This window comes from Manacus vitellinus, unplaced genomic scaffold, assembly GCF_001715985.3.
Source record: "Manacus vitellinus isolate BGI_N305 unplaced genomic scaffold, ASM171598v3 scaffold_26_pilon, whole genome shotgun sequence".
NCBI lineage: Eukaryota > Metazoa > Chordata > Aves > Passeriformes > Pipridae > Manacus > Manacus vitellinus.
In genome coordinates, this window is record NW_021939960.1 from 11,021,870 (window position 1) to 11,041,156 (window position 19,287).

Below are 19,287 nucleotides of genomic sequence, written 5' to 3' on the forward strand. Positions count from 1 at the left end.
TCACTAATTTGAACCCCAGACTTTCAAGTTGAATATTTTAACCCTCTCTTTATAGATCCAGTGCTGGGTGTCCTGACCTGCAGCAGGAGGGTTCTCGTGCACATCTGAGCAGTTCCACAGCTCCCACCCCAGAACTGCACTGGGCGGGTCCCGGGAGCCCCTTTTGCTCTGTTCAGGTCCAGGTGATTTCTGTGGGCTGTTCCTCCTGCACAGTTCAGAGGAGGTGCCTCAGGAGGGCACCCACTGTGAGGTGTTTGCTGTTGTCCCCCCTCGACACCCAGAAACAAGCCCTGACTCACAGAGATCGATGCTCAGCCTCAAAGGGATGGTTTTAATAAGACTTTCTGTTTAAATGGGGAATAAAACTGCATTTTCTTCTCATCTCAGCTTCTGTTTCCTTCAGCTCTCAGCAGGCAATGGCTTGGGATACTTGTTGCTCTCAGTAATTTATTTCAGGACCCCCTTATTTTTATTTTATGCATGGCCTAATGCAAGTGTTTCCCAGTTTTAAAGGAGGAAAATTAATTTGTTTCCTCTGGATAACAAAGTGCCATCAAGTTGAGCTCTAGATGGTATTCACCTGGGCAGTGGCCTGGGCTTGCAGTCCTGCAGGGCTTCTTCAGGAATCAGCCTCGGTGAATAATTTATTTTTCAGTTTGGCTGCTGGGAGTCAAGGGGAAATTCAGTTTAATTCAAACTCAATCTCCCTCCTTCCCCCCACACACGTATATGTTTTTGCTGTGCTTAGCCAGGCTGCACAATGGGTAGTTTTGCTCCTATGAGTCATATTGCCTGTGATTTTTCTTGTAAGTGTTTATGTTTCTGTCCTCAGTGCTGAGCTTGAAGACATCAGCTACTCAGAGCCAGTGCAGGGAACACAATAGAGGAAAACTGCTCTCTGCACCCTGCTAAGATGCCACATAAATGTAAGAGCAGGGGGACAAAGAGGTTTCTTGGGCTGCTATTCCTTCCCCATGTGTCCCTGCAGCCAGAGCCGAGGCTGGTGCCAGGGGAGCTGCTGGGAGCTGTGGGATCTCTGCAGGGCACAGGGAAGTGCCCACAGGAGGGGGACAGGAAAGTTCTTCGAGTTCTGTGCAAAGAGGAATCAGGAGTCTCAGAGCCCACCAAAGTGTTTCACTTCCTCTGAAGGTGGGAACTGGGAGGCAACCAGTGACCTGTTCTGTCACTGGGAGCTGAACTTGGTGTTTGACCCTGTTCTGGAAGATGAGGAAGGATCTGTCCAACTGCACATCAGCTGGGATAGCTGAGCACTGAACTTCTCTCTGGTAAAATAGGGCTACACGTGTCATTGAACCAGTAGTTGAGTATTTTGAAATGCAACCTGCCAAAGCAGGCTTGCTAAGGAGTAGTTTTCAAAAACATGGGACTGATTTCTCGTTACTTTGGGAAGTTATTTACAGCTAAAGTGCCTGGTCTGGGTTACTTGGGGTCACAGAGTGTCTGAATACCAGACAGGTGAGATACACATGTATTATCTCCAAATTTCTTTCACCATGCCTTCCATATAAGGTATATTTTCACTACAAAACTTAACCTCTCCTTGCATCAGGTTGGGGGAATTCACAATTCTGTGAGTCGAAGCCCAGGTGAGCACCAGAAGAGATCACCCAGGGAGGGTGTAAATTTGTGTCCCCAGATGCTTTTGAGAACAGGTCAGACAAGCAGGAGCACCATAAGGAGACCTGATCCAGTTTTTGGGGACTGAGGTGGACTACATGACTTCTCCAGGTCCCTTCTGGACTATTTTCCACAGCTCCAATCCTGGAATTACAGCAGGAAGGGGAACTTGGCTCTTTGAATGTTTAGTTGCTCCATGAGTTCTGAATTTAACACATGGCATCACGTGCTCAGCAAAGCACTCAAACACTGAGGATGGTGCCACCAAGTAGGCTTTTCTCTGGAATACAGACATGCCAGTTTGCAGCTTCACTGAAGCTCTACTCTGGACACAGCAGCATCCCCAAGGCTCAGAAGCAGCCTGCACAGAGGTTGGGCAATATCCACTCCTGTTAACAACAGCCTGGAGGGGCCCTGCTGTAACTTCGGGGTTAAAGTCCCACTAAGAAGCTTTGTTTTTCTTTTTCCCAAACCCAGTAAGATTGGTTCCCCTCCTGTTAGCATGTGGAAGGTGCACATCAGTACTTACCCTCGGGCTAACATTAAGCTCATTGACTCACCAGGAGTGATCAGGAGGGACTCACCTTTCCTGCCCCCTCGGGAACCTCACCCAGGTGTGTCTGCATGGAGTCATTAACTCCTGTTTGATCAAGTGCAAAGCCCTCACCTGACCTGGAGAGAGGAAAGGGAAGAGAGCAGGACCAGCTGCATGGCTGGTCCCATCCCATATGGACAGGGCTGTCCAAGGGCACTCTTGTACCATTGCTTCTCCTGGTGGATTGGACCTGAATGCTCCAGGACTTCTAGGGAGTGACAAAGTGACTAAGCCACCACCTGACCTGGCTCCAGTAGCCAAGGACTTTTTTTGTGCACTCACATCTGATTTGTAGTTTTATTTTTTCCAGTTTTAGCCAAGAACTATTTGAACAGAAAGCTGCCTTCATTTTTAACCTTGGTAATACTGCTTAGCTTTTTTCCAATACTTTTTGCTGGCAGAGCTGAAAATCATTTACCAAGAGGGTCAGTATTTCCTCCCTGTGCCCCTGGGAAAACTGGGACACAAAATAATTTAACGTAAGTTGTATTATTATGGGTTCATATTTCTGGAAAAAAAAAAAAAGGACCGCAAACAGTGTTTTCCTCTTGATTGCACACACACTGGCAATAATGGCACATGCAAAGTTGTCTTCCAAAAAAAAAAGATTTCTTGTCATCAATAACACTGTGAAAGCCACTCTTTTGAAGATGATGCTCCATGAATCTGAACCATTCACTCCTGCATCTGCATTTTCTTTTTCTCTGAAAAGTTTAATGGTAGTGGAGAAATAAAACCTGTAAACTCAATTTTAACCTCAATAAATGTGGTTCAATCAATAGAAAGCATACAATCAAAAAGTAGAAAGAAGTAATGACAGGGCACAGCAGAGGCATGAGGGGGCAACTGCAGAGCTGGGCAGAGGATCAGGCAGGAGGCACGAGCTGCTCAACAGAGCAGCCCCCACTCCCCTTCGCTCTACTAATTAATCAGGCATAAAAAGCTCATCAAGGAGCAGCCCAGCAATGAGAACCAGAGTGAAACAAGGTTATCCTGAAGGTTAAGGGCACAGGATCATCTTTTATTACTAAAAAAACCAAAAGAAAATCCCTCTTGCCACCCTCCCCCGACGTGCTGCTCAAGGGCTGACTTAGCCAACCCCTCCTGCAGGGCAGGTGAGAGTGGCAGCTGTCACTGAGGCCTTAAATCTCCCTGGGAGGGGAAAGTGAGCCATCAGGCTGATGCTGAGGATGGCTCAGCAGCTTTGCCTTCATTTCCCTGTGCTTTGTCTCCAGCCTGGAGCTGTCAGTGCATTTATGTCGTGGCCCTCGGTGGTTTCCGGGTGTTGCCTGTTTATTTACGTCACAGCAGTTCAGCTCTCCAGACAGACAGAAACCAGTCCCTGTGTCCAGGAGTGCTCAGCATCATCTGAGCATGGTGGCAATAGTCCACTGCAGAGGTTTTATCCACTCCTGGGACTGCTGAGTGTATTCCCTGGATCTCTGTTACGGCTTTCCTCAGTTGCCTAGTAGGTGACTCTACCAACTAAGTAGAGTTATGTCCTTTAATTAGTTAGTTACTTAGAATAATGAGGACTGTTAGTTAGAAAATGATTCAATCAGTGTTGTCACCTAAATGTGAGCTGGCAAATCCCCTGTGGATCTGCTCCTTGCAGGAGGGGCCCAAGGCCACTGTGCCTGCCCTGCACTGCTCATGTGAGAGGCTGCAAGGCACAGCATGGAGGGCCAGGCTGAGCAGCTGAGGGTACAGCCAGGATCACTTGTCTCAAAGTGCCCACAGGATCACCCAGCAGCAGCCCTGAGGACGCTTCCACAGGTGAGGGAGGTGAAAGGGAAGTGAGCTTCGCCTCAGGTGTCATGTTGAGTTTGCATTCACAGAGAGAGGAGCTGCAGTCAGTGGATCCTGACTGGAGGAGGTGGAAAGTCTTGAGTAGGGTATGGAAATCTGCTTCTAAATTAGATGCAAGAATGAGTTTCAACAAGTGCATTTGAGAAAGGGCATCAGCTCCAAAGGCAGAAATCCATTGCAGTGAAGTAAAAGATCCTGTACCTTGAACAGAAAGATTTCATCACCAAAAACTGGCTGTACAAACAATATTCAAAAAGATGTTGATGTACTTGGGACATGCCCCTCAGGTGCCAAACATACATCTACATACTAAGGCATCACTGGCAGGAGGAAGGAGAATAGTGGCTTTGAGAAAAAAAAGAACCTTGAAGGCACAACAACTGTTCCAGCATCAAAGCTGCAACAAAGAAAGAAGTGCCAAGGTACAGTTTTGATCCTGTGCCCTTGTCTTGATATTAAAATGATGGTGACTGAAGGTAGTGAAGCTATGGGTGCATATCTGATAAGCAAGGCCATGGTAACTCACCTGCAGGCTCAGCCCACAGGTTGTGAGACCCAGTCAGCAGTGATCAGCTGTGCACAGAATTTGTCAAGGTGTTAACTGTTATTTTTTTGCTATTAGTAATAGCACTGACAGATTATTATTTTGCAATCATAATCTCTGATCTTTAAAGATTAAAGTTTCTTTCCTTTCAAAGCTGTTAAATATTATGTTGCTTTAAAGACATCACAGGTCACTGGCTTTTCTGGCTCTTTTGATACTCAACATAAGCAGTTTTATTTTCTCTGAACACAGTAGACCTGTCCCTCTGGACCCAAAGCAAAACCTTGGAAAGAAGGGAAATGTGTATTCCTTCCTTGCCAAATGAGTGGCTGAATTGATCTTTGTTTTTTCTCCGTTGCCATTGTTTCTCTGTCATTAACTCTCTGTAAATGAGCTCTGGCTTTGAAGCTGCCTTTGCATATTGGACTGCAGACCTCATGGAGAGGAGGGTGAACTAAAGGTGCACTATCCTCATGGAGACACTGAGGATGATGGGTGGTCTGTCAGGACACAGTCTGCCAAAACACACACTGTGCTCCAGGAGTGACTGCAGTGTGAGTGGCATGTGGAGAGGGAGGAAGGACAGAACCAGGAAAGTCACAGTCTTACCAAATGGCAAAGTATCACAAACTGTTGCTTTTGAAAAGCATCCTGCACTAAAGCATTTCCAAGGAGAAAAAGGCAGGTAAATTCAGATTCTGCAGGTCAAATAAATTTATTTGAAGGAATAAACAGGGAAGAAGAGACCAGGGATATGCTAGTTCATATCAGGAGAGAAGGATGGGAACCAAGAAGCCCTTTTACTATGTTCTGTGCTGCTGAAACCTCATGGACCTTATTGGAAAGGTTGGATTTGAGAGCAGCTAATGCCTCAGTGTAGGAAAGCTGTGGCTTACAAAGTCATCCAGCAGACAAAGTCCTGAGCTGCTCTTTCCTGCAGCTCTGCTGGGATCCTTTGCCAGGGCAGAGCAGTCCCCGTGCCCATGGGAAGGTTGGGCTGGGATGTGCAGGGAGGCAGCAGCTCTGCTGAGCACAGTGGGTGTCACTGGGGCAGTTCTCTCCTGGCAGGGAGGCACAATGACCTGGAATGAGCCAGGGCTGGATCAGCAGCTCCTCCAGTCACCACACACCACGGCTGAATTCACGGCATCCCTTGGGAATGGTCTCTGGCTGTGCTAACTCCCAGATTCCTGGGACATGTGTGGGAGAACGCTAATTGATTCAGGTCAAAAATGTGCCAGGGCAGGTTCTAGGAATTTAACAATGTAGACTATCAAATTCCAATGCCTGGGAATGTTACCTGCCACTGTTTAATTTCCTAGTAGCATAGGTGTAGCCCTGAGGGCTTGTGCACACACACAGACACCTCTGGTGCTTTTCAGTTGCATTTGGAAAGGTGCCTGGCAGATAATGGAATGATCAAGGGACTGACTTAAGAACAACAACGTCACTGCTGCATTTTTGAGTCCTTTTAGAGCATTTTTCATTATGCTGGAGATTGTTCTATGGCTAGAGATCATTCTTTTGCATATGGACATCACTTACTGCTGAGAATATTGGAGATAAATATATAAATAAATATATTAAATATAAATATATAAGTATATATAAAATAAAATGTCTCCTCTGCCCCATCCTGTATTCTAGTTCAGAAGAAAGACTTCAGAGTTACATTTCACGCAATCTGTGCTGAAAGTAAAAATCCAGTAAGTGCATTTTCCTTCTGACCGTGTGTGCCAGAGACAGCGTGAGCCACTTGGGAAAGGAGAACATAGAAGGCTTATTTGTCCAGATTTCAAGGAAATTCACTTCTCCCCGTGGATTAATTCTTATTGTACAGCAGCAGGTTTTAAATGTTTGATTCTTGTTTGTGTCTGTTTTTTAACCCGTATCTCAAGAGGATTTAATTAGATTTGATGTTCATGATATGCTATTTACCGGATTATGATGAGATCAGCTGATAAAGCTTGACATAAACTTGGCAACCCGTTTGGTGCTTTCTCAGTCTTTAGAATTTAATTATGGCAATTTCCAAACAGGAAGCTTGGAAGCAGCACAGGGGGATTAAGGACTCGCTGTTGCCCCACTGGGATCAGCAGAGTTACAGCCCTGCCACTGCTGTCCCCGCTCTCAGCAGGCACGGCCGGCTGGGACAGGAGGGCACACGTGCCCCTTCTGCCCAAACACACCCAATGCCAATGCCATTGCTCCTTGGAAATGCTTCTCCCGAGGAAGGGCACCAACTGCAGTGGTGTTCCATGGCTGAGGTGAGAAGGGAGCTGAGTGCCGTGCCAAGGGTGTGTATGGACAGACAGAAGCTGGGACCTGTGCTTTGAACCGATTTCCCAGGGAATCTGCTTGCCCCAGTACAGCATAAAATGAGTTCAAATGCACAGGGCCAGAGCAGATGGAGTTTTTCACTGTAAAGATTATTTGCATGAAAGTGCTATTTTCCCACAGTTCCACTCATTTTAAGCTTTCTTTCCTTTTTACCATGAACAGCTACTCTTGCTCTGTTCCTTCTGTAAGACACCCTGATGCCAAGAGCTGCAGTGCACAGAAACAAGCTCCTTCCTAAACCTACCTCTGCTTAAGGATCAAAAGATAGTGGCTGAAATGCAGAATTGTTTCTTTTTATGGATTTCCCCAAGCACAGAGATCACATCTCTCTCTGTTTTATCTGTGTTTTAAGCACTTCCTAAACAGCTTTGCAATCAAACATCTGAGCACACACAGCTCTTCTTGAAACCAAGGGGCTATAAATTAGTCTCAGAACCAAGTCACAGCTCCCTTTGGTGAGCACTTTGTTACTGATCTGTGGTGCCAGGTAGGTGAAGAGCCTTATTCCTCTTTTCCAGTGTAAGGACTTGAAGGAGACATTTCTGATATTTTAGCCTTTGGGGGTTAAATGTTGGTTCTGGACCCTTTTTAACAATGCCAAAAAATGTAGAGGTGTATGTGGGGAGAACCAAGGGCATTCAGGAGCAAGTGAGTGTTCAAAACACAGATGTGACACTTGGGAACGTGGTTTAGTGGTTGGTTTGGCAGTGCTGGGTTAACAGTTGGACTTCATAATCTTAGAGGTCTTTTCCAACCTAAATGATTCCATGATTCTATAATTACATTGGGATCTTAGGGCTTCAGGCACTTAAATGTTTTTGACAATCCTGTTTCTCACCTTCTTTGGAGGAAGCACCTGCTACAGCTGCTGAATTCATTGCTCCAGAGAAACACCCCAAGCCCAAGCATGAATCCAGTCTGTCTGAGTTCTGACGAAAAATATTTCCCAAACACCTTTTTGAATTAATTTTCCCTCCATAAAGCTCTGTGTTGTCCTTCTTTCTTTAGAAGTGGTGGGAAACAAGAAAAATGTTCTCTGCAAATTTAGCTATAGATGATTAGGAAATATGATGAGCTTTGGTTCTATTCCTACTGATTTTCAGATAAACTGCAGATACACTCTTCTGGTCAAGTCCAACTCTGCCTCCCCTTACACGGCACAGAATGTGAGGTGCTCTGCTCCTCATTTAAAGCTGATAATTGCTTGTCAAACTGATTGACATTTGTAGATCTGTCTTTTCCATGAGACATTACTCCCTCCACACACACCCACCAAAGAAAGAATAGACAATTTGATTTAGCACTGTTTTTCCCCTCCTTTAAGCACAGTAACTTTTTCTGCCTAAAAGTAGTAATTACTTAATGAATAGTCCTCCATGTTTCCCTGTCAGTCACTCTCTGTAATGAACAACTCGTTTTGTCTGCTTTGTTAACAATAAAAAAAGTATTAAACTAATAATAACAAAGATTTTCTAGGACTTTGCTGTTAACACACAGGGTGCCCCACAGAATGTAGGATTGGGATAACAAGGGGGGGAGGGTGAATTTTCTCTCTAGGCATCAAGCAGCACTTTGTACTGTTTTTTGGGCTATGGGACTCTTTTCCCCTTGGTACTTCTCCTTCTTATCTTCAACCATCCTGAATAATTGGAGCATATTTAGGGGACCAAATCCAGCTATTATTTGTTCCCCCTCTGTGAAAGTTGTTTTTTCTTTTTTTTAAGCCAGATCTGTGAACCTCTGTTGAGCTCTTGGTATTGAGGTCAAGGCTTTTTACAAGCTAGAATTTTTATCATGAACTGGAGCCCAGAGTTAATTGTACACAAAGACACATTGTTGTTTCCATTAGGATTTACAGTACCACTGAATTTTAATTATTGGGTAACATTTCTTCCATTATAGTGCTCACTCCTCCTCCCCTGGCCGTGCCAACCCATGTTTCTTTCAGTGGCAGCAGCTTGCAATGCAAAGTGCAAATACCCCCAGTAAATAAACAAATTGTGACCTCGACTTGGATGAAACATTATATTTGTCCCTGCCTAAAACATAAAAACAACAACAAAAAAAGCCAAGAGGACACTTTAATGGGAGCTGAACTGTAATGTAGTGTTTCCTGTTTACCGGCACCGGCTCACTTTAAAGTTCAAAGCACAGCCCTAGACAAGAGCTATACAGGAGGTCTTTATCACTGCTGGGACAAAACACTCACTTCTTATGGACAAAGGCTCTAGTGGGCAGTAAAATGTTCTGGGATTCTTTCTGTGTGATGATAAAATAGACATGCTGAAATGCTTCACCAATTGCCATGAAGAGAATGTTTTACAGAGTTTTCATGCAAGTAAAACTAATAATTCACTCCCAGACTGTGAGGGCTTCAAAGACTTTCAATGGCTGAGCCTCAAGACTTTTTTTTAAAAGCAACAAGCAGTCATTTCAAAGGGCATCTAATAAACACAAGACTGTATGTATTAATTGGCTTGGCTCTTAATTTTCCTCCTGGTCTCTGTGTTTGAGCTCTGTGCAACACGTGGAGCCTCAGTCTATGGAGCAGAGTTGATATAAGTAGCCCCAGAAGTATAATGGGAAAAAATGATGCATTCAATCAATAAAAATGCCTTTTCTGAACCAATTGTATAAAGAGTTGGCTTCAGTTTATCACTCAGTCTCCAGCCACTTCAGTCCTGTGTGGTGCTTTATGAACCATAGATATACCTCAGACACACAAAAAGAATGTTTCTTTGGCTGGACCAGTCAGCTTGCAATGAATTCAAGCCCCAGTGGGGGATGACATCAGAGGTGTGGTGGGTTTCCAAGCTGAAATAAGCCCAGAGAGGGCCCTGGAGAGGTCTGGTGGGTGGGAGGACTGCAGAGTGGGCGACAGACGGGGCAGGTCCCTGTTGTGTGTGTCCCAGAGCCTGAGCCTTGCCAAGTGCCTGTGTCCAGTCTGCAATGCCAATAGTGAGCAAGAAGGGAATAAGAAGGCCCCTTTTTATTGATTTTATGAACCTTTCACCCTCTTTTAATATTCCTGCTGTGTTCTTCTCCCACTCCCCTCTGATTTTAATTCCAGCTCCCACCCACAGCGTGGCTCTGATTCTGCCTCTGGACAAGGTGGTCTCCATGCAGTTCTCCCCAGTGCCCATAACTGTCTTTAATTCACCAGATCAGAGTGTGGTCTCTGAGTGTGTAGGAGGAATTATTCCCTTTCTTATATCCAGCTGACCATGGCTGTTGCCTCCATAGATGAGCCAAGCCTTGGTCAGCCACAGAGGTGGGAGAATACATGTTTTCCTTCAGAACATTTTGATAATGAGATGAACCTCTGAACTGGCCACTGGAGGAATCCCAGCAGGTCCTGTAGAATCACAGAGGGGCTGTGTCTACCTCCTCCTCTCCCATATCTCTGGGCTGGGGGAGAAGCTTTGATGAATTGGGCAAAAATATCAAAGTCCAGGGGAAGTGTAAAGGGATGTGTCCACCTGTGAGGGCAGGGATTGCTCAGTGAAAACACACCCACCCACAGCAGCACTGCAGGGATGGACACCAGTTCCTGGGCTGTTCTGCTGGGTTTGGCTGTCTTGGTAGAAGCTTCGAGATTGCCTTCCAGCCTCTGTCTGGGGATGCTGTTTCTTGTGCATGTTTAGGGTGAATCATGTAGAAATTACACATTTTTAATGACCTAATTTAGTTACAGGGTTATTGATTTGGAGGAAGGGACACAGGCATCGTGGGGACCTTTTTCTTCCTGTTGGCTCACTGGCAGCAGTGTGGGTGTGCTGAGAAGCAGCACCACAACCATCACAAGCAATATTGTCCTGTCTTTCAGCCTCTGCAGGATCTGGAGCCTCATTCCTGCAGGATGCAGGGCCAGTTTTGGGTTCCCCATTGCTTTAGCTCTTCTACTCTGGGAACACACAAGTTCTAGGGGCTAAAATTTTAGAGGGGAACATTGACTAAACACCAAGCCCCAAAGGAAAATCTTCAGCAAGATACCAGCAGTCCCCTATTCTCCAGGAATCTTGCAGTTGAACAGAACATTCTGTCTTTTCAGTCTAATCCCCATTGCTTTCACCTCAGATAGAGATGCCAATCTTTTGCCAGCCAGTGCCTTAATAACCACCACCAACCATCCTTGGAAGGCACAGACTGACTCTTGAGATTAATTAATGCCTGTCAATGTCTCTGGGTATGTAACACCAGTTCCTCTAAAAATCACAAGGGAGAAGTCAGGCCGTTGGTTGAGGTTTCTGAAGCTCATCTGCCAGGGGAGAAGCCAACACACAGCGTAGGTGCTGTGCTGAAGCTGCTTGTCCTTGCTCTCACAGAGGATGAAGCAATTCTGTGTCAAGGAGGCAATGGGACTTGCCAGGGACCCAAGGGGGGCTCAGCTGCTGTAACCATAGAGACAGTAAAAAAATAAATTAGGGAAGAGGTAGTGACTGGTCACTGTGGACACATGGCTGGGAGAAGGGAGATTTCCCGTGCCCTGCTAGGGGTCAACAAAGAGAGCACAGCAGATGGCTGTGGGACTGAGTCTTGGGAAAGAAATCCCAGATGGGACTGTGCCTCTGACAGAGCTTTCTGTGCCTCAGAACAGCACACAGGAGAGGATGGGCCACGGCTCTGCTCTGCTGTGGCACGTTGGGAAGTGGTGAGAGAAGGGCTCCCGCAGGAGAAACGGCAAAGGATCAAGTCTGTCATCGGTGACGCCAGGGCAGGACTTCAGCAGAGAGGTGACTAAGATTTCCAGCTACTCTCATGTCTGCAGCAGCACAAGGAGGGATCTGGTCCTTGGAGGGGCAGAGCACCCGCTGGCAGCTGCTGAGCCGGGGGTGACTCAGATATCTGGAGAATGACTTTCCTCAACTGCTGCCTTGGGAGCCTTCACTGACTCCCAAAACTGCAAATATCAGTTTTGCCGTTGTGTGTGACTCGCTGGGTTTGGACAGAGAGGGCACAGAAATGCAGGGAAGGCTGTTCCAGAGCAAACCATGGTCTTTGCCACCAGGATGACTTTTGTATCTGCTTGGCAGAGCTGTGCATTTTGTCATGCAGCACAACCACTATGTCTGTCTCTGGAAAGCCTCATGGCCAGGCAGCACTCATGTGTCTGCAGAGAACCTGTTTTAGCTCTTCCAGAAGAAACTTGGCTGAAATGTTAGATCCTAACAGTGTTTTGGGAGTTGCTGTTAACACAACTGATAGTGACAAAGCAAACCATTCCCTGTGTAATAAAGATATTTTCCCCTGTCAGTAAGCTTCTTGCCAGAGCTCTATGAAACAAGATACATTGAATTGACAGAAATTCCCAAATTCACAGAGTATAACTCAAGGGTAGTTTTCAACATTCATTTTTCCAGCACAATCTGAAATTTTTTTGATAAAAAAGAAAAGAAGAAAGAAGGAATTTCCTTTTTCTTCTCCTTCACCCTAATTTTAACTGGTTTTCCTGGAATCTTTGTAACTTTGGGGATTAAACTGAGCTCTGCATGTGCATTTTCTGTACATACAATTAACAAATGCTTGTCTTTCAGCTCTTTTAGTAAGCAAAAGAAAACAGAACAGGATTAACTTTGCTATCCTCCATTGAAAATGAGTTCCCCTACTGAGCAGTAAGCACAACCACGGAATACACAGTACTTACTTAATACACTGGAAAAATATTCTTTGTTGGACTTATGCTCTCTTTCCTAAATTATTTTACTTGGTTTTTGAGTTTGGGTTTGGTTGGGTGTTGTTTTTTTTTTTTACAGCCAGAAGGGACAATCAGCATAATTTCCATATACAAGCTGGACACATATATTTTTTTCCAGTAACTTTAATGAGAGCCAGGTTTGTGTAAGGAATTTAAGGGTGAGATATTTCCTGCTCCCTCTCACATCAAAAGAAAAGTTTTCATTGACTTCATTACTGCTAGGTCAGGATGGAGTAAGATATTGGGAAATAACCATCTGAGAAGAAAAGTGGCATCAGCAAGATGCTACAGTGTCATTCTCTTATCACAGGCCACTATCAAATTTATATAAATGTAGATCACTAATTGCATTAATATTTTGCAGAGTACCTGTTGCAGCAGCTTTTTAATAAAGCAGAGGAGTAGCAGCAATGCAGCAGAGGAATCCTCCCAGTGTTTTCATGCAAGTTTGGTCGAGTCTGGAGAACCCACAGGGTTGGAAGGACTGGTGCCCTTCAGTAATGCAGGATGAACAATGGAGAAATCAGCATGTCCTGCAAACTCCTGGGAGTCCTCTGGGGCTACACACAGTGATTGTGAGGCAGGGGAAGGAAGGCAGGGAAGTCCTAAAGATTAGTCAGATAATAAGGGAAATTCCTTAGTCCTGAGCACAAGGTCTTTTCCCTCCCCAGGCTCGTGCTGCCCCTGGTTTGCAGCAGAGATAAGGGTGCCCTGCCACCCTCAGCTGGACAACAAACACACTTTATCTGCTCCTCACACGCTGCTCAGCATCAATGAGCAGGCACCACTTGCAGGAAGGAGCTGCAAGATGAGACACCCCCTCGTGCCCCCCTGTCCCAGGCTCCGAAGTCCCCAGGTCACACAGGCATGGCCTCGGAGGGACAGGAAAACCTCCTACCCCAGGTAGGAGCTGGGGCTCAGCAGCAGCCGAGCAAACCACAAAGGAGGAAAAGGCTTGACTTTGACTGTGTTTGTTTTTTCTTGTTTGTAGAGTTTGCACCTCAAAGCTGCCATTGGAGAGTGGCTTCATTCTGTGTGTGCTTTCCTGTAGGCCTGGCAGGAAAACAGAGACCAAAAGAAAGGGAAAAAAAAACAATCCCTGATGCTGGAAACATCTGGATTTTTATATGTGCTTTGCATCTCAGGAGAGTCTGTTTTTGTTTGTCCCTCTTGCCAATAAATTCAATGCTTTTCCCTGAAATATATGGGAGCCGGAAATATATATTAAAGAGAAGTATTCCTGGTTAAACTCAAGCTTGGGTAATTAATGACAGTGTGGCCGTGATGAGAAGCAGTGAGATGATAACCTCCATGTTGTGCTATCTCCCAGCCTCTGCAGAGTGAGCTGTAATCATTGTGCAACCCAGACCATCAAAGGAGAGATAAGATCAGATAAGCAAAATACTGCTGGGATTTTGCATCAACGCTATTTAAGTAATAATTGTTACTTTTCCTATCTTTGGTGAAAATGAGGGTGAATTTTTTATTTACACACCCTGACACGTATATCTTTGACTTATCAGACCTCTAAAAAGATGCATGTCCATGTATTATATTGTCTCACAAAAGCCCTGTTTGAATTTCTGGTGGCTCTGTCAGAGGGTGCAGCACACAAGCAGGCGAGATGCAGCCTTCACTGTACAGAGGAAACCACCTGCAGACAAAAAATGATGGAGAGAAGCTTTTAGAAAGGCAAAGCCTCCTTCAAGAAATAACCAAGAGTCACCAACTAGAGCAACATGATCAACTGCCTTCAGTAGGTGAGCACTGATCTGGAGCTTAAGGTCATATTGGCTGGGCTACCCCTGTTTCCCAAGGGAATTATGATTTCTGAGGCCCTGAATAACCTTGACTTGACAAAGTGAATGGGACAGGTGACTTGGGAACACCTCCTCTGCTGCATCTTCAATGCCCATCTGAACCTCCACCTCCAAATAGGCAGATGGGGTCCCAAAAAATGCTCACCCTGATGTGCACTGCTACAGGTTTCATATATTTTTAAGACCTGTAAAAACAGCAACAGTTTGGGTGCATAACTAATCTTTCCTGAGCCAGATAGGAACCCTTCATTTGCCAGACCAGGGGATGATCCCATGCCCAGTGAGATAACTGGGTGCTTTATCACCAGTTTTGGCTGAAAGGCTCTCACCCTCATCCCGTAACTTCCTTGAGGTCAAGTTTGCTTCCTATATTTCCAGCACTTCTGCTTCTGGTCCTGAGTGGATCAGACTTTCTTGTGGGTATGTTTGTACTTCCCAGTCATTTGCATGTAATTTTATGCAAACAGTTTTATCACAGATCAGTTCACACAACCACAAGCCGTGTTTTTATTTTCCCTGTCAGCCGAAAGCTTCGTCTACATTGGGTTTTTTTCTCTCCTTGCTTCCAGCATAACTACATCAAAGTAATTGCACAGGTGCAAACCCTGTAATGCTTTAGGTGCTCTGCATTTGTGCAGCAAAATGCTCTGTTTTCCATGTACCTGATGTTGTCTGAGCCCAGATATCTTGTACTTTGCCTGCCAGTACTTTTGGAGCTTCAGTGAAACACATGCATTAAGGTCATTGCAACAAAGAAAAACTTGTGCACTCAAACGGGTCTTTGAGACATTTCTTGCCACAAGAGAGAAGTAAATTCTTTACAAAACAGGCAACGTGTGCTGGTGGATCATTTCTTTAAAAGGCTCAAATTGAAAGATCAAATAATTCTGGAAAATCTTCCATTTGTCAGTCAGTGCTACACATTCACTTAAAATACTCTGTAGGTTCTGCCTCCAAACAGCTGGGAGGTGACAGGGAGCAGTGGTGGGAGCAGAGGCTGAAGGAGCAGGAGCAGAACACAGAGGGACCCTCTGCAGGGTGGGAGATGACAAACTTTTGCAGAATGTGACTGAAACCCTCCCTTTGCCACTCCAGAGAGCAGAGACCCCGTGATCACACAGGTAACAGGGATCCAGAGTGCAGAGCTCAGACCAGATCAGAGTGATGAAAACCACCAGCAAGCTTCAATTTAAAATTGCTGGGTTGGAGCTGGCAACTCCACAAGAATAACGCTTATTATGTGGTATCCATTTCATCTGATTCTCCTGGCTGATTAAATGCTAACTCTTATCTTACAGTACACTGGAAGTTGTTGCTACATCACATCTTGGATTTATCAATAACTAACTCCCTGTTGGAGAATTAAGGATTTCATGACTGTGTACGCAAGGTGCTCATTGCTCAATTTAAAACATGCCTGATCTGAAGTTACTACTCAGATTTTTTGACTCTTTCTTTTGGTGATTCTTACAAGTTTCAGTTACAAGGAAACAGAAATTCACCCTTTGAAGATGACAGAATCTGGGACAAGATGAGAAATTGGCTCCCCAGATGAGCCTTGAAATGCCAAGTTTCAGCCCAATTTTAAATCCTAGAAACCAGGCATTTCTGGTGGATCTGCTGAGGCAGCTCTCGGTGAACTGTGAAAGCACAGACTGCACCACGATGCCATGAGGGGCCTGGAGCTGCTCATGGAAAAGCTCCATGTTTTCACACGCAAAACCAAGTGCAAGGTCTTTGTTAGCACAGCCGGAGTATTTCACATTATGGCTCCAGGAAGAGCAGCACATTTAGCACAGTGCTGTGATCATGGACAATGCCCTCTCCCAGTGGTGGCCATAGGGAAAGGGATCACGATTAACTCCATCAGTGCTGAACCATACACCCACCCTGTGCTCCAGCTCATGCCTTTTTCTTCCTGAGAACAACGACAAAAAAATCAAACTGAAGCCTCATGGTGTGTCAGGAGATTGGGTTTTGTAGTTATTAATGTAATTTTTCTTTTGCTGAAAAACGACCGGAGCCAAGGCACGAGCAGGTGCTGCAGGGTCTGAACTGCACTGTCAGCCTCTTTAGTGTGACCTTGAACCACCAGCAACCACAAGTACAGACCAGAATACACTGGAGTGTGCTCCACAAAGGAATATTCACAGAAGACTCAGATCAGTCCTAAGATTGTATTCACCATAATTCCTTTAACTCACATCTCTGCAAGTAAAACCACACCAGAGAAAGAAACTGCTCCACCTTAGTAAAACTAACTCCTTTTTAGTCCTCCTTTTTTTCTTTTTTTTTATTCCCCCTGCAAGATTTTAGTGGGGGAAAGTTTCCTGAGTCGGAACGAAACTGGGAAGCTCTTTGATCCAGGAGCAAATGGGTTAAAACAGCTTCAGAGTTTAAAGCTCTGTTTTGCTCATCCTTAATGGAAACTCAGGGACTGAATTTAGAATTGTGTTTGTTGAGAACAAGGAAAAAGCTTTGGAGAGGAGGCTGGCAGAGAGGGATGGTATGCACGGGAATTAAATGCAGTCGGTGTCACTGCACAGGGCGAGTCTGAACTATGTATGTGCGTGTAAGAATTTGTAGGAGTCTGTGTGCTGGCAAAAGAACTGGCAACCTGCCCTAAAACATCTAATAGGCTCCTCCTGAGTTTTTGAATCCCTCCTCAGTGGTCTGTGACAGAGGAGAACTTGATCCTCATTTTAAAGCATCCCTGAGTGAGGGATATGTGGGCTGTACATAAGGTGGTGTTCAGACAAAAAAAAGTACAGAAATCAGTTTGGACCTTAATAGGACTGGAGACTATGTGTGGCATTCGGAACCAGCTCTTCCTACATCAGAACTTGGGGCTGCCTGGAGATTGGTCATGGGCCTGTTTCAGAGCCAGGATCCAATTTCAGATTCCTTCTCAGTCCCCAGAATCCATCACTCCTCGCAGCCTGCATGTCATGATTTGAACTTACAATGATTTTGCTGCACAGAGAAATCAAATGAACTGTGCAGATTTCTCTGAAATTTGCTCCCTCAATCTCTAAATCTGCAGGAGAACTTGAAGTTTCCTCCTAAGACATAAGTGAGCCTGGCTGGTGTCACTAAGAATCTTTTTACAGTAACTGGCTGACCAGTCCAGCTCTGGCCATTGCTGTTGCCAATTTAGTTACTGATTTCAGGGATTAAAGACTCAACAGAAGAACAACTGCAGCAGCCTGATCCATTTGCTCTGTCCTGACCTTGGCCCTGCTGACTGATGCTTGCCCGTGCTGTGAGCTGAAAGTAAGGCAAGAGCTGAGGAAAACTTCAGCAGAGGGCACCTATGGATAGACCAACCTACCCACACTGGTCCAGAGGCCTCCTTTGTGCCACAAGACCCCTGAGCAGTTTCCATCTGCTGGGTTTGCAGGAATGGCTGGTGTGTCTGGCTGGGAGAAAGGGCTCTGACCTGCTGTGAATGGAGGGCATTCAAAACCTAAAGCCACTGAAGACAACATGGGTAAGAGGAAGAAGGGACATCTCAAAATAGCATTTCTCCTGTCATATGGACTGCTGGAAAGTCCCTGATTGCCTGACACCAAGGGTTCATGTTACTAGATCAGTTTTGTACAAGTCTCTACTGAAAGCCATTGGACTTCTGCAGGATCTCTGTAAGGGGAACCAGCCCAGTCACCACACACAAAAACAGCTGTGCTGAGAACTCTCCATCTGCCTCTGATGGCCTCGCATGGCACTCACAGAAAAGCATTCATCCTCCTATTTATTGCTACTGTCTAAATGCATCTTTATAAAAGCCTGGAATAGCTTCAAAAGTCTCTATCTTAGGAAAACAGCATGCATTTAATAGCCTTCCAGGAAAGTATCACATATAAACTGAACAAAATCCTTTAGCCAAGTAGCACTTAATTACAGCCAGCAGAGCAGCACCCAAACTCTGTGGAGCTCCTACATGAAGGAGATCTTCCTTGGACAGGGACTGCAAAAAACAAAGGGACCCTGTAAATTCATCAGGCTCCCTGTCAAGTGTAGATGCAGTTGAGGGCTCTTTTCCAGCTCTTCATTGCTCCTACTCATTTTCTTCTGTACTTCTGCACTGGCAGAGCTGCTCTGGTGGCTGTGCAGGAGCAGTGTGGGACCCACAGTGGTGTCCACTGACACAGTCACAGATGTGTGTGATCACACCAATCAAGGGGTTTCCCTCTGCTAATTAAGGTCCTGAGAGGCATCACCTGTGCTTTCATCCTTCCCTTACCCACAAGATCTCCCCAGAAGGCCACAGTGCAAAACCAGCTGCCTTCCAGCAAGCTTCAAACTTTCTATCTATCTTCACTGGAGCAGATCAAAGCAGCTGCCACCTCCCTAAGATGGAACATTTGCGTGGTTAAACTGAAGGCCAAAGGGGCTAAATTAGTGTTATTTTTAGACAAAGTTTGCTACCACTCAGCAGAAAACTGCCAGTCCAGCCAAGGTGCTGCTTCATATGTAAATATTGGTGCTCAGTGAGGGAGGCTCTCTGGGCACAGGAGCCCAGGAGAGCAGTGGGAAGCACTGTGCCTCCACTGCATGTCCAGGAGGCAATGCATGGATGGGATATGGGAAAGGTCTGGAAGAAACTGCCCTCCCAGACAAATGGCAGAGCTTGTCCTCAGCAGTGGTTGCTCTGCACTGGCAGAGCAATCCCTTCTGGAACCTGGGGACAAAGTGCCCCTCTTGCACCAGTCCCTTGGTAAAGAAACATCTCAGCACTGCTGGAAGGACTGACCCAGCCCAGCATCCCAGGACAGGGCTCTGGGATGGAGCAAAGAGCCTGCAGTGCCTGAGTCACTGGGGATGGACCAGCTCTCACTGCCCAAAG